Source organism: Salmo salar, unplaced genomic scaffold, assembly GCF_905237065.1.
Source record: "Salmo salar unplaced genomic scaffold, Ssal_v3.1, whole genome shotgun sequence".
In the NCBI taxonomy this organism is placed as follows: domain Eukaryota; kingdom Metazoa; phylum Chordata; class Actinopteri; order Salmoniformes; family Salmonidae; genus Salmo; species Salmo salar.
This window is the reverse complement of record NW_025550085.1, coordinates 5,001-18,988: the sequence shown is the minus strand read 5'-3', so window position 1 is coordinate 18,988 and position 13,988 is coordinate 5,001. Positions and strand designations below refer to the sequence as shown.

The following is a 13,988-nucleotide window of genomic DNA, read 5'->3' as shown; positions in this document are numbered from 1 at the left end:
CATTCCCGGTCGGAATATTATCGCTTTTTTACGAGAAAAATGGCATAAAAATGGATTTTAAACAGCGGTTGACATGCTTCGAAGTACGATAATGGAATATTTAGATTTTTTTGTCACGAATTGCGCCAAGCGCACCGACCCTGATTTACCATTTCAGATAGTGTCTGGGACGCACGAACAAAACGCTGCTATTCGGATATAACGATGGATTATTTTGGACCAAACCAACATTTGTTATTGAAGTAGCAGTCCTGGGAGTGCATTCTGACGAAGACAACAAAAGGTAATCAAACTTTTATAATAGTAAATCTGATATTGGTGAGTGCTAAACTTGCCGGGTGTCTAAATAGCTAGCCCGTGATGCCTGGGCTATGTACTTAGAATATTGCAAAATGTGCTTTCACCAAAAAAATATTTTAAAATCGGACATATCGAGTGCATAGAGGAGTTCTGTATCTATAATTCTTAAAATAATTGTTATGCTTTTTGTGAACGTTTATCGTGAGTAATTTAGTAAATTGTTAGCGTATTCCCCGGAAGTTTGCGGGGAATTTGCTAGTTCTGAACGTCACATGCTAATGTAAAAAGCTGGTTTTTGATATAAATATGAACTTGATTGAACAAAACATGCATGTATTGTATAACATAATGTCCTAGGGTTGTCATCTGATGAAGATCATCAAAGGATAGTGCTGCATTTAGCTGTCTTCTGGGTTTTTGTGACATTATATGCTAGCTTGAAAAATGGGTGTCTGATTATTTCTGGCTTGGTACTCTGCTGACACAATCTAATGTTTTGCTTTCGTTGTAAAGCCTTTTTGAAATCGGACAGTGTGGTTAGATTAACAAGAGTCTTGTCTTTAAATAGCTGTAAAATAGTCATATGTTTGAGAAATTGAAGTAATAGCATTTCAAAGGTTTTGAAAATCGCGCCACAGGATTCAACTGGCTGTTACGTAGGTGGGACGAATTCGTCCCGCCTAGCCCAGAGAGGTTAAGGATCAGGCAAAACCCCATAGTCGCGTACTGTATGAGGGTCCGGTTTCTCGGATTGGTTGCCATGTTTCCATACCAGCCATGTCAGTCTGTCATACTTGTGAGTTTCAGCAGACAAAGAAACCCTCAAGGAGGAAACCTCCCAGTTGTCGTGCATCCGCCCCAAGTGTAGTCCTGGGTCATTCGGTGGTTCGGGTGGCAGTGACCAATTGGGCTACTCCCTTCCAGGATCGTAGTGTGCCAGTGGTATGTCATCCCTAGACAGTGAATTTTATCGTAGTCAGAAAGGTCAAAAAGTGTTTCGGTTGTCCAGGCTGAGTACGGCGGGGCGAGGTCTCCCCCAGTGAAAAATTGTTCTGTGGGATGAAACGCTCCGCCAGACATCATCTGGGCACCCCAGGGATCTCCCGGCCCGGGGATAATTCCAGCGGCACCGCCCACCTCCCAAAGCACCATTTTACCTTAACTTAAAATAACTCTACCCACACGAAGTAAACACGCGCTACTGGACATACTACCAATCCAATTCTAAACTGGGCTAGGTAGTCATCCAGCGTGGTACGTGAGCCCTCATTCGGCGGGGTTGAGATTGTTGGCCTGTCGGTCTGCACAACGGGTTAGGGTTAGGTTGTAGTTTGGTGGAGCACACAAAGAGACACACATGCACTCGGGAAGGCAGGAGAGAGAAGCTATGAGCAGCAGACTAAGACGTGATTGTGGGTTATGTTCCAAGCTGAATATCGTGCAGATAGACCGACATTTCAAGTCTGTCCATGCACTTAAGCCTGCTACTATTAAATGGAAGCGTGCCATGCAATCTTGCCGGCTTTCAACCGAGAGACAGCAGCCCGAATCATGGAAGTGTATGCAGCCTAACAATGGTGTTGCACCGCGGCTGGAGCCCTGTAAGAACCCTGTGTATTTGCAGTGTGTTGAAAGTGAGTTGTCCGTGGATCAGCAGCTGTTGGACGAGAGTGAGCAGGCGGTGGCGACTGCGCCGGTGCAGTCAACCAGTCAGATCGGTGGTGAACCATGCTCGGAACCGAGGGAGCAAGGCTGCGTGGTGGCGACTTCCACGGAGAGCGATATTGATGAAGGCGGCGGTGTGGAGTCCAGAATTGAAGGTTGGAGGAATGTAATTTTGACTGAATATGAACACTTTCCTATGGGTAAAAACCCTTCAGTTAACCTGTTAGGGCTAGGGGGCAGTATTGACACGGCCGGATAAAAAACGTACCCGATTTAATCTGGTTACTACTCCTGCCCAGTAACTAGAATATGCATATAATTATTGGCTTTGGATAGAAAACACCCTAAAGTTTCTAAAACTGTTTGAATGGTGTCTGTGAGTATAACAGAACTCATATGGCAGGCCAAAACCTGAGAAGATTCCATGCAGGAAGTGGCCTGTCTGACAAGGTGTTGTTCATCTTGGCTCTTTTTATTGAAGACTGAGGATCTTTGCTATAACGTGACACTTCCTACGGCTCCCATAGGCTCTCAGAGCCCGGGAAAAAGCTGAATGATATCGAGGCAAGCTCTGGCTGAAACACATTATCGCGTTTGGCAAGTGGCCGATCAGAGTACTATGGGCTTAGGCGCGTGCCCGAGTCGACCCCATGCTTTATTTTCTTTCGTCTGTTTACCTAAACGCAGATTCCCGGTCGGAATATTATCGCTTTTTTAATGAGAAAAATGGCATAAAAATTGATTTTAAACAGCGGTTGACATGCTTCGAAGTACGGTAATTTAGAATTGTTTTGTCACGAATTGCGCCATGCTCGTTACCCTTATTTACCCTTTCGGATAGTGTCTTGAACGCACGAACAAAACGCCGCTATTTGGATATAACAATGGATTATTTGGGACCAAACCAACATTTGTTATTAAAGTAGAAGTCCTGGGAGTGCATTCTGACGAAGAACAGCAAAGGTAATAACATTTTTCTTATAGTAAATCTGACTTTGGTGAGTGCTAAACTTGCTGGGTGTCTAAATAGCTAGCCCTGTGATGCCGGGCTATCTACTGAGAATATTGCAAAATGTGCTTTCACCGAAAAGCTATTTTAAAATCGGACATATCGAGTGCATAGAGGAGTTCTGTATCTATAATTCTTAAAATAATTGTTATGCTTTTTGTGAACGTTTATCGTGAGTAATTTAGTAAATTCACCGGCAGTGTTCGGTGGGAATGCTAGTCACATGCTAGTCACATGCTAATGTAAAAAGCTGGTTTTTGATATAAATATGAACTTGATTGAACAAAACATGCATGTATTGTATAACATAATGTCCTAGGGTTGTCATCTGATGAAGATCATCAAAGGTTAGTGCTGCATTTAGCTGTGGTTTGGGTTTATGTGACATTATATGCTAGCTTGAAAAATGGGTGTCTGATTATTTCTGGCTGGGTACTCTGCTGACATAATCTAATGTTTTGCTTTCGTTGTAAAGCCTTTTTGAAATCTGACAGTGTGGTTAGATTAACGAGAGTCTTTTGAGGTTTTTGAATAACGCGCCACGGGATTACACTGGCTGTTGAGTAGCCCATAGAGGTTAAACGAATTGACAATAGTCGCACCAGTCTATCCCGAATACGGCAATTCCTCCGCTATATGTCAGAGGGCAAGGCCGATGGACTGTGTTCTCTGGATAACTACAGACGTGCGTCTGAGTGGTATGGTCAATGTGAAGACCGTTGTTTGGCACCATCCACATTAAAAATATACCGATCCGAAGTTCAAGAAACTTCGAACAATCTTATTCAGTTCCGGCCAAAAGGTCTGCAGGGTAAAGCCAGTCTATTTCAAGCCACAAAACGAACTATAGCTTCGGTGAGTGCAGAATTGTTCTATCTGGGCACGAGTACACTTGGCTTAAACGATTCCATCAGATCAGGCCTAATCTGAGTGGAATCACCTCAGACACAACACTCTTCTTTTTCACGTCCTGCGGTCAAACGTCACGGCAATCTCTGTGAGTATGTGGGCCAGCTATTTGAAGAATTTGACATTCGAAGTAAAGTCACCTTCGGTACAATTCGACGAAGCGTTGCTACATTGAACTTTAATCAAGGCTCGGTTACAGACCGGGGAACTGTGGCTGTCCATATGTGTCATTCTCTGGAAACGCAGGCACGGTACTACCGGTACCATAATTTGCCTCGTAACGCCAGCCGAGCGCGGTCACTAATTGAGGGACAAATCAACCCATGATTCACTGATAAATAAAGAATATTTATTTGAAACTCACCCATGTCTTTGTGTGTCATTTGGTCACGGTTGAGAATGTATGATAGAGGGCAGGCAGGGTAGAGAGAGTAAGCCCAGAGGAATGGAGATATGGAGCTCCCCTGGTAACCCAAAAATAAAACATAGTGCAATTTCTGAGAAGTGAAACATAGCCGATTTTCTGAGATATTTGGACTTAGTCGTTTTTCAGAGAATTTTTAAAAACTTCCATAAATCAGCCAGGCCGGCCCCCATTGACTTGGGCCCGTAGTAGGGTGCTCTCAGGGTGGGTATGTAGGTCTGTATACCCTTTAAAAGTATTTAAAACCGTTTTTTAAAATTTAGCCCAATTTTCAAATAATGAGTAAAAATACTTCCTGAGGGTCTAGAGTTCCCACATTTTGGCTCATACCCTCTCTCGTGATGGGTAACAATTAGCCCCTGTTTATATTTTTTATATTACATTTTGCATGCATAGGAAATAATTTTTTCGGTTCCGGGAACTTTTTTTCGAAAATTTAAAACTCGATTTTCTATTATACATTTTTCTGGAAAAACGGTTTAAATTATATGTAAATGTTCGTTTTTATGTGCCTTTTCGTGCAAAAAAAAAACCCATCCGGATTGGAGTTGTACTTTTCGATTTATTCAAGTTTTTAGTTTTTTTTCTGTGGTCCGGATTTTCATACGGGAGAACGGGGGTGAAAAAAATATACTGTGTGAGTAATGTTACGCCCCTGAAAAAGGGGAGAAATAATCACGAGAGTGATACGGTATTGTTTCCTCAATGAGAACTTTTACTGTAATGAGGAAAAGACCGCGATTTCCCCGCGAACTTGGGTGGAGACCAGAGCAATCGATCTCAGGCTCATAGATTAAAGAGCATTTAGTAGATCCCAGATTAACACTTTTCCCCTTCAATTAGGCATCACAAAATAAAGTAATCAATATAACGTTTACACATTCCTTTTACAATTCTTACCTTTTGTACTCTTGATGGATTTTAACTTTAACACAATTATGAATGTTATCAATCTCTATCAACTAATACAGAATGCATGCTTAGATGTTTTAAGATCCTCACATACTATGAACTTACGTATTTCCTTTAACCTGTCACACTCTCCCCGACAAAATAAATGTTGTCCCAACATTACCAACATCGTCTTCTTCAACAGTCTGTCCGCACTGGACCTAGGAAATCCTCTTCTGTAAGGTAGTACTTGAGCAGAGGTCAAGGGTCACAGTTCAAATATAACTAACAAGTTATTTTCACAGTCCATATCTGTTGACCAGCTGTATAAACAGTCCATAAGCAGTCTTTTCTCATACTATTGATCAACAGTCCATCCATTTTAATGATCTATATGCATAGTCTGCAAATTGTCTCTTGTGACAGTCTGTGAAATCAGTCAGTAGTCCATGGTCAAACATGTCAACTCTGTAGCGTCATGTTTGCTGAAGCCCATACATGTAAGGTGGCTGAAAGTAACATTGCAGCCATGGAACCATTCCTGGTGCAGAGTAGACAGGGAACAACTGTGGCTGGATACTGTAGCAGGAAGGGATACCAAGCTGATCATAGGTGATACGTCTTGGAGGGTGTCTCTCTCTTTGTGGCAGCTGGTAGGCTGGTTCCTCAGGTTCAGCAGCAGCAGTTAATGAAGGAAAGGCACTTGGTGGACGATCATCAGGCACATTTTCAGCAGGCAAGTTCATCTCCTCAGCAGGCAGGTCTTTAACTGTTGTTGTCTCCTCCAGCCGCTTTTCAACCAGAGGCTGTGCTGGTTGCGTATCAGGGACTGGCACTGCAACTGTCTGTTTCACTGGTGGGGGCCTGTGTTCCCACTCTCTTGCTGGTTCAGCATCCCTCTCCTCAGGTACTGTAGGAGATGTGGGAACCTGTAGCGGCTCATGATGAAGGTCATATTCATCCCCGCTGTCTTCATCAGAATCTAGAGGCTCTGATTCAGACTGATGTCTCGCTTTTTTCTGACTTTTGTCATCTTTGGTCATTTCTGGTTGTGTCTCAAAAGGTAAGTGGTCACAGGACATGAGCAGGTTTCTGTGCAGGACCCTGGAGCGTCCCCTACCCTTTTCTGGTCTCAATTCATAAATCGGCAGGTCTGAACCCATTTGTCTCACTACTGTGTGAATTGTATCTTCCCAATAGTTACGGAGTTTTCCTGATCCTCCTCTTGGTGTCAGGTTTTTAATCAGAACTCGCTCGCCAGGCTGTAGCACTGAACTCCTAACTTTAGTGTCATAGTACTTCTTACTTCTTTCAGCGGCTTTCTGAGCATTTTCATTTGCAATGGCGTATGCTTCTTCCATCCCTCGTTTCCAGTTCTCCACGTAGTCTCGCTGGTTACTGGAACCTGCCTCTGTGCACAATCCAAAGAGCATATCAACTGGAAGCCTGGGTGATCTCCCAAACAGAAGATAAAATGGTGAATAGCCAGTCACTTCGCAACGGGTGCAGTTATAGGCATAAACCAGTTTGTTCAGAGACTCCTTCCAGTTTGAATTTTGTGTCTCAGATAGTGTCTTTAACATTTGCAATACTGTTCTGTTCATGCGTTCCACTTGACCGTTCCCCATCGGGTGATAGGGTGTTGTTCTGGACCCCGCCATGCCACTGAGTTTTTTTAATTGATGGAACAACTGATTTTCAAATTCTCCCCCTTGGTCATGGTGGATGCGGGACGGGAACCCGAACTTCAGGGCAAAGTCATTGAAGATGAGATTTGCAGCAGTTTTACCTGACTTTGATGTGGTGGCGTAGGCTTGAGTGAAACGTGTAAAATGATCAACAATCACGAGGATGTACTCATATCCCCCTTTGCATCTGTCGAGATGAAGGAAGTCTATACATACCAGTTCAAATGGCTGTGTCGTCACAATATTTGTCAGAGGAGCTCTTGTTTCATGGGCTGGATTTTTCTGCTTGACACAGCTACAAGTTTTAGTCACATAGTGCTCGATGTCAGCTTGCATATATGGCCAGAAGAAGCGATCACGTACTAGTGATACAGTGCGGTCAGTACCTTGGTGTCCCATGTTATTGTGCAACTCTTCCATTACTTTACCTTTGTACTGCTCTGGTAGAACTAACTGCTTGCGGGCTGTAGTGATTCTGTAGAGAATGCCATCACTGTCTATTGTCAATTTGTCCCATTCCCTGAATAGGCATTTTGTCTTTGGACTGCATTCCTTTTGCTCTTTAACTGGCGGTTTGGAACCAGACAGTTTGAAATTGAGCACAGGACGGATGACCGGATCAGATTCTTGTGCTTCTCTTATCCCATCTTTTGGGATCGAGCTGATTGTTGCAGTGGTTGTCTCACCTTCAGCTGATACTGACATAGATGCAGCTGAAAGTGACCAAGGTACAACAGCCTCTGTCTGTACCTCAACTGCTTGTATCGTGGCGGCAATGGTGTCTGGTGGAATCTCCTCAGAACATTCTTCCATCAGTGACTCTACATCCAGTGGCATCCTTGACAAAGCATCTGCATCACCGTTCTCTTTGCCTGGCCTGTACTTTATTGTAAAGTGGAAATCAGCCAATTCTGCAACCCACCTGGAAGTGGTTGCGTTCAGTTTTGCAGTAGACAGAATGTAGCTGAGCGGGTTGTTATTGCTGTATACAGTGAAGGTCGGAGCATAGTACAAATAATCACGGAACTTATCAGTGATTGCCCATTTTAGAGCTAGAAATTCTAGCTTGCCCGAGTGGTAGTGATAGTTCTTCTCAGCTGCTGTTAAGGTTCGAGAGCCATAAGCAATGACCCTAAGCTTCCCATCTTGCTGTTGATACAGAACTGCTCCCAAGCCTTGGTGTGACGCATCAGTGTGTACAACAAATGGCTGAGTGAAATCAGGGAAACCTAAGACTGGTGGGTGAAGCAAACACTCAATCAGCTGTTCAAGTGCCTGTTGATGCTGGTCAGTCCACAGGATTGGCCTGTTTGAGGGCACCACATTACTTACTTTCTTTGTTTTTGTTTTCCGTGGGTGGTGAGGTAATTTCTCTGAATCTGCTTTCAGGAGGTCATACAGGCAGCTGGCCCTCCTAGAAAAGTCTTTGATGTACTGTCAGTAGTAAGTGAGTAAACCAAGCATTTTTCTGAGCTGGCCCACAGTCTCTGGTCTGATTTCTTTCAATGCTCTTACTGCTTCAAAATCGGCTGGGTCAACTCGGCTGCCCTCTGCAGACACTATTCTGCCCAAATAACGGACCTGGGGTTTAAAGAGATCACACTTAATTGGTTTGAGTTTAATGCCATACTCTCTGAGACGCTGCAAAAATTTTCGCACATCATTCACATGGCTGTCGAATGTTTTACTGAAAACTAGCGTGTCGTCCAGATAAGGAATGCAGATGTTATCCCGGAGCCCTTCCAAACACTCCTCCATACACCGCTGAAAATCTGCAGGAGCGTTCATGAGGCCGAATGGCATACGTATCCACTCATTGAGTCCCCATGGGGTCACAAATGCTGTCAGTGGTCTGCTTTCTTCAGAGATGAACCCCTGGTGATACGCTTTTCCCTGATCTAAGAGGGAGAACCAGGAATTACCACCTAAACTGTCCATGATGTCTTGGACCCGAGGGATGGGCTGGCGGTCGGGATGTGTCTTTCTGTTCAGGTCTCTGTAATCTATACACAACCGGAGGGTCCCGTCCTTCTTCCGAACGCACACGACAGGTGAAGAATATGAAGAGTTTGACTTCCTAACCCAGCCCTGGGCTATGAGGTCATAAAGGTAACCCTTCATCTCCTGATACAGTGGCCTGGGCACTGACATGCATGTTTGCCTTCGACCGGTTCAGAGTCCTTTAGAGAAATAGTCATTTTCAGTCGTTCAATACAGCCAATGTCATTGTCTGATCTGGAGAAGGAGTGACACTCTTCTCTAAGCATTTGCCTAACAACCTCTCGCTGCTCTTCGGTGAGGTGATTTAAACCTACTGGTGGATCCCACTGTTCAGTAGCAGTACATGGGGTTTGAACGCTTGTGTGATTCACGGTGGCTGGGGTGACAGTTTTTTCAAAGACCTGGGCAGGTAACACAGTCATAATGGTTTGTACTGTACCGATTATTGTGCGTCCTAGCAGGGCAATGTCGTGGTCAGTGGGGTTAGAGACATCAAGCATGATAACTGGAAAAACACCTTTCCTGACTCTGACTAGTGTGTCAAAGAACTCAAGGTCGTCTGGCCACTGCGGGTTCAGGTCTGGCTGGAAAAGCATTGTCATGTCCTCTTTGAAAGGCTGGGAAGCTACACGGCACTCAATCTGAATGCTACTGTGTTTTGGTACAGCAACCTTCTGTTCTGCGCTAACAGCCTGTATAAAAGCTCTCACCTTGTTTCTTTTGAGGCTTGGGAAAGCTGTTTTTACTGTACTGTATTGTTTAGTCTTGTCGGTCATTGTCAGGATGTGCTCGATAACATTGAAACCTATGATGGGATGAGATAGGTGACAGCCTTTCATTACTAGCACTGGGATGATCAGTTCCTTTGTTTGGTCAGTTTCAGAGGCTAGCCGAAAAGTTGTTTCAATCCATCCCAGGTACGGCATTTCAGTCCCATTTGCTGCAGTCAACCTAAGACCATCAGGTGAGTCCAGGATTTCTGAAACATCTCTCAGCCTTGCGTTTGGGAGAGATTCCTCTTTCCATCGTTCATCAATGACCGATACCTGAGAGCCTGTGTCCCATAGAGCTTGGAGGTGGTGGCGATTTATTTTTTTTATTATTTTTTTATTTCACCTTTATTTAACCAGGTAGGCAAGTTGAGAACAAGTTCTCATTTACAATTGCGACCTGGCCAAGATAAAGCAAAGCAGTTCGACAACATACAAAAACACAGAGTTACACATGGAGTAAAACAACATACAATCAATGATGCAGTAGAAGAAAAAAAAAATAAGACTATATACAATGTGAGCAAATGATGTGAGATAAGGGAGGTAAAGGCAAAAAAAATGCCATGGTGGCAAAGTAAATAAAGTATAGCAAGAAAAACACTGGAATGGTAGATTTGTAGTTTGAAGAAAGTTCAAAGATAAAATATAAATAATATGGTGCAAAGGAGCAAAATAAATAAAATAAATAAATACAGTAGGGGAAGAGGTAGTAGTTTGGGCTAAATTATAGATGGGCTATGTACAGGTGCAGTGATCTGTGAGCTGCTCTGACAGCTGGTGCTTAAAGCTAGTGAGGGAGATAAGTGTTTCCAGTTTCAGAGATTTTTGTAGTTCGTTCCAGTCATTGGCAGCAGAGAACTGGAAGGAGAGACGACCAAAGGAGGAGTTGGCTTTAGGGGTGACCAGAGCGATATACCTGCTGGAGCGCGTGCTACAGGTGGGTGCTGCTATGGTGACCAGTGAGCGGAGATAAGGGGGGGACTTTACCTAGCAGGGTCTTGTAGATGACCTGGAGCCAATGTGTTTGGCGACGATTATGAAGCGAAGGCCAGCCAACGAGAGCGTACAGGTCGCAGTGGTGGGTAGTATATGGGGCTTTGGTGACAAAACGGATGGCACTGTGATAGACTGCATCCAGCTTGTTGAGTAGGGTATTGGAAGCTATTTTGTAAATGACATCGCCGAAGTCGAGGATTGGTAGGATGGTCAGTTTTACGAGGGTATGTTTGGCAGCATGAGTGAAGGATGCTTTGTTGCGAAATAGGAAGCCAATTCGAGATTTCACTTTGGATTGGAGATGATTGAAGTGAGTCTGGAAGGAGAGTTTACAGTCTAACCAGACACCTAGGTATTTGTAGTTGTCCACAAATTCTAAGTTAGAACCGTCCAGAGAAGTGATGCTGGACAGGCGGGCAGGTGCAGGCAGCGATCGGTTGAAGAGCATGCATTTAGTTTTACTTGTGTTTAGGAGCAGTTGGAGACCACGGAAGAGTGTTGAATGGCATTGAAGCTCGTCTGGAGGGTTGTTAACACAGTGTCCAAAGAAGGGCCAGAAGTGTACAGAATGGTGTCGTCTGCGTAGAGGTGGATCAGAGATTCACCAGCAGCAAGAGCGACATCATTTATGTATACAGAGAAAAGAGTTGGCCCAAGAATTGAACCCTGTGATTCAGGTGACACTCAATAAGGCACTGTCTGCCGACTAGCGAGGTGACCTTACGGGGGTGGCAACCTTGAGCTAGGGATGGTAAAGAGTGGGCATTTTCCTCTGTGCAGGAAAACCTTTCCCTGGTAGAGTCAATTTTCAGATGAGTGCATTTTTCCCTATGTTTAGTCCAATGTTGGTTTTGACATACTTTGGAACAGTACAGTGTCTCTGTACATGATGAACATTGTTTCAGGTTCTCAAATGAATCTTCTCGGGCACAATTTGCACATTTCTGGGACTTTTTGGTAGCTACGGTTAACACTCGTCCCTCAGCGGTAACCCTTCCCCGTTTAAAGGGGCCTCTCTTGATGGTCTGACTCCCCCGGATTTTACATCCAGCTTGAAAATGTTCTCCACTCCCACATCGGAAGCAGTGTGTGCAGCGTGCATCTGTTCTGGCCTGCTGGCAGACAAAACTCCTACTTGGAGCTTGAGCAGAGCGGTTGGTATACAGGTTAGGTGCATATTGATGCTGAGCAGAGTCAGGTGCTTGGGGCTGACTGTAGTTGCTGTAATACTGCTGATGGGAAACAGGTGGCTGGGGGTCCCTATCTGGCCTCCTAACTGGAGGTGGGGCATAGACACAAGGCGGTGACTGAAACATAGCCTGCTGTAATGTCTCCTTAATCTGAGCAATCTCTGCACTGAGACCTTTTAGAGAAGCTACACCTGTCTTAAGTTCAGCTAACTCTGTTAACAGTTCTGCGGGTATCTTAGCTTTGGCTTCCTTCACAGGGCACTTTGCAGATGGCGTATCTTCTAACTGGACTACACTTACCGTTGTAGCAGGCTGTGGGGAATTAAACCGCCTTTTGTTTCATCTTTCTATCTCATTAGCACAAGCAATGTTAAGCTTCTCTAGCAAAACCTCATCTGATGTTTCGCTATCTAGCAGGAGAGGCTGCATGTCTATCCTGATACTGTCACTCTGGAGACCTGTAAGGACTGTGTGTAAACACATGCGCTGGACTAGAGCAGGGTCATACTTAAGCCCTGATTCTGACTCCTGGGATGCAAACAGTACTTTCTGCCACAAATCTAAGACGCGCATCAGGAAGCTTTGAGGGGTCTCCTTGCTATGCAGTGCTTCTGAGGCTAGCTGTTTGTAAAGCTCTGTTGCACTCTTCTCTTGGAAGTGGGAACGCAGGATACATCTAAGTGTGGGAAGAGTTAGCTGGGGTTTACCCTCCAAGTAGCTGCGTAGCTGTGAGCCTGGAGAAATAGCCCTGACTACTGCGTCTACTATTTCTACCTCAGGATAGCCTCTGTTAAGTCCATTCTCGATCTGATGGGCAAGGCTGGAAAAAATCAGTTTATCTTTCTGGCCCGGTTAACCTATCTGACCTGAAATTTTAAACTCTTTGCGCCAGTATGAGCTGGGCTGTGCACTGGGTGAGAGCGGCACGCTCACCTGAAGATTAGCATGGGGTTGGGGCTGACACAGAGAATCACTGGCTTTGGCTGCAGTAATCTGCTCAGTTCCCACCCCTTGTTGTGGGGTTGCAGTTCTCAGTTCCTCTATTCTGTGATGTGTTCCGGCTGTTTCAATATCCTGGTCAGTTTGCCCTGTTTTGTTATCTATGCCACTGATCATCTCTGTCATTTTGTATTTAAGTAGCAACAATTCCGACATGCCGCCATCTTCTAACTCTGCAGCTTCCTCTCTTTCAAGGAACCTCATAATGTGAGTCATCAATGATATGCGGGATTTGTCTTGAACATCTCTTCTCTGTTCGCCTGAGATGTCAAGGAAATCACATATCTCTAGTAACTTGTCTTTAGTCAGGGTGTGCAATTCTCCTACTACCCCATCCTGTAGTTCTTCCAAGGCGGTCGTCATGTTGACAGAACAGGAGGAACTTTTACTGTGCAGGAGTTGACTCTGAATTAGATGGTCCTTACTGTCTCTGATGGTCGATCAATGGCCTCAGCTGACACGTACTTAACCACCAACTTCCAGCTCCCCTCGAACAGCAACACTTTCCTCACTGCAGCCTGCCTGAGTTGTTATGTGGAGATTTAGCTGCCTCGGAATTCAGCGACCAGGATGTGGAAACTGGACATCTGAGCAGCAATCTCAGTGGAGCCTCCAAAAATGTTACGCCCCTGAAAAAGGGGAGAAATAATCACGAGAGTGATACGGTATTGTTTCCTCAATGAGAACTTTTACTGTAATCATTTTACCAAAGTAACACATTTTACAAAAGTAACACATTTTACAAAACAACAGATCTACAGGAAAGAGCTAGTGTTGTAGGGTACAAGGCTTATTCAAGTCACAACAGTATACTCTGTAATTCACTGAAACATACACTAATTTCAATATAACCGTCAAGCACAAAGCTTTACCTCAGTAAACCATAACTCAAGTTATCAACAGTCAATAAAGTGTTTGAAAAACCCTTACACAAATAACACCGCAAAATATCTTATTAGCAACGCACATGTTCATTCACGATCGACATAAAATGGCAGCTACTCTCAGTACAAAGCTAGCCTTAGCTGCAACCGAGCAGGGCTCATATTACTCTGCAAACTTAACTCTAACTTCCTCAAGATGTTACTAAGACACACCTTAAACACTCTTGACATGTTAGCGAATTATTACATTTAAATGACT

At 44.3% G+C, this 13,988-nt stretch overlaps 2 long non-coding RNA genes across 2 annotated transcripts in view; one reads left to right on the top strand and one right to left on the bottom strand.

The window, feature by feature from the left end:
* Window positions 1-352: 352 nt before the first annotated feature.
* Window positions 353-13,988, bottom strand: part of LOC123739119 (uncharacterized) — a 16,895-nt gene continuing 3,259 nt past the window's right edge. The window contains exons 2-3 of the long non-coding RNA XR_006767628.1: window positions 7,337-7,339; window positions 353-364 (exon numbers count right to left, since the gene is read on the bottom strand). This is a non-coding gene — a long non-coding RNA (uncharacterized lncRNA). The remainder of the gene's footprint in view (window positions 365-7,336; window positions 7,340-13,988) is intronic.
* LOC123739118 (uncharacterized) overlaps window positions 5,628-13,988 on the top strand; it is a 10,515-nt gene continuing 2,154 nt past the window's right edge. The window contains exons 1-2 of the long non-coding RNA XR_006767627.1: window positions 5,628-5,640; window positions 7,816-7,822. This is a non-coding gene — a long non-coding RNA (uncharacterized lncRNA). The remainder of the gene's footprint in view (window positions 5,641-7,815; window positions 7,823-13,988) is intronic.